Below are 1,967 nucleotides of genomic sequence, written 5' to 3'. Positions count from 1 at the left end.
GGCATGATACCCAGCCATGCTGGATACTCCGTCTGTGGAAAGTTCACGAAGAAAAGGCAAAGCAACTCTCTAGTGTTAGAAGTCGGGAGAGCAGTTTCTCCTGAGGGCTGGGGGGCTGGGAAGGCTCGTGTGGCTTCAGAGAGCTGGAGCCCTCTGCTTCCTGATCGCAAAGCTGGTGACACGGTGTGTTCGCTTTGTGAAAATACGTTGAGCTGTACACTTTTGTTTGTGTTGTATTTTTCTGTATGCATGTTATACTTCCATAAAATGGACAAGAGTGAGGGAAGAGAGGAAGGAGAAGGGGAGGGAGGGAAGGAAGGTGGGCAGGAAGGTCTAGGCAGCAAGCTGAATGGAAAGGGCTTGGAATCGGAACTGCTGGCTCTGCTGTTTACTGGCTGTGTGGCCTTGGACAAGCCACTTAACCTCTCTGAATCTTTTTTCGTCTATCAGGTAGACAACAGCTGTCCTACCCACCTCACAGTGCGGTTATGAGGACCAAACGGTGTAATGGATGTAAAAATCCTTCAGTAAACAGCGAAGTTCTACGGGAAAGGAGGTTGTGGGGGTATAGATTTCTGAAGACAGGAATTCCTGTGGAGGGTCAGCAAAGCTCAACCCAGATCATGGATGTGGTGTGTGGCGTGTGGTGTGTGTGTGTGATGTGTTGATATGTGTGTGGTGTGTGTGGTGTGTGTATGGTATGTGTGTGGTGTGTGTATGGTATGTGTGTGGTATGTATGGGGTGTGTGTGTTGTGTGTATGGTGTGTGGGGTGTGTGTGTGATGTGTGTGGTGTGGGGGGTGTGTATGGTGTGTGTGTGATGTGTGTGATGTGTGTGGCGTGTGTGGTATGTGTGGTGTGTGGTATAGTATGTGGGATGTGTGTGGGGTGTGGGGGATGGATTGTATATATGGGGTGTGTGGTATGTGGGGGGGTGTGCAGCGTGTGGGGGGCGTGGGTGTGGATGTGTGGATGTGGGGTGCGTGTGGGGTATGGTTGGTGTGTGGGGGTGTGTCTGTGGTATATGTGGTGTGTGTGTGGTATGTTGTAGAGGGGGCATGGATGTGTGTGTGATGTGTGCGTGTGTACACGTGATATGTGCGCGCACACACACTGGTTTGTGTTCTTTCATTACACCCCTTCTCCTGATCCCCTCATGGCCTGGGCCTCAGAGCAGGAGAGCCTGTGTGTTAGCGTGAGATGGGTCTGTCTCTTTCAAGTGGATATAAAGAGATGTATTTGTGTTCACTGTCCTAATTACTTTCTTTAAGATGTGGATGCATTTCTCCGTGAAATCTGCCCAATTCTCTAGGCCTGCCAGTGACACTGACAGATTCCCCCCACACCCGCCCCCGCCCGTAACCAAACCCTCGGCTGCTTCTCCTCCAGCGAACGCAGACGACACGTCTCCTCAAAGCTAGAATGTTCGCCCTGAAAGGACTTCTGTGCTCTGTTTAGGGAGCTGACGGAGGCTCCGGGAGGCCGCGCGGCGGGTCAGTGAGAGATCCTGGCCACTGGGGAGGGCGCTGTCCAGGGGTTGAGGTCAAAGGGCAAAGCTAAGGTCACTCCGTTTTCCACAGTCTGGTCTCAGTCCAGTCCTGTGTTTCCTGGAGAATAAGAGCAGGTGGAAATCTTTATTCTTCAGCAGGCGGCACTGCTCCTGGCTGTCCCTGTGTGTGAATGCGTGTCCTAAGGGACTCCTAGTTCCCCACCTCTAGGGACAAAGGCGGGCACCATCCGGCCCACTCTGCGTAATGCCAAGGTTACTCCATACGGGTGAGCAGTGGAAACAGTATTCGCTGCTGCTGCTTTGAAGGCACAAAATCGGAGCCACCCTACCATTTCCTTTAGCAAGATAGGGAAATGTTTCTTTCTCTTTTAGGTCCCTGAGTCTCCAGGCAAACTCTTTGCTCCAGCAATGCCATTTTAATTTGCTTTTCCTCATTTCCACTCCACATCATATCTGC

Source organism: Trichechus manatus, unplaced genomic scaffold (genome assembly GCF_000243295.1).
Source record: "Trichechus manatus latirostris isolate Lorelei unplaced genomic scaffold, TriManLat1.0 scaffold00093, whole genome shotgun sequence".
Classification (NCBI taxonomy): Eukaryota; Metazoa; Chordata; class Mammalia; order Sirenia; family Trichechidae; genus Trichechus; species Trichechus manatus.
The sequence above is the reverse complement of the archived record's forward strand: the minus strand, read 5'-3'. Positions refer to the sequence as shown.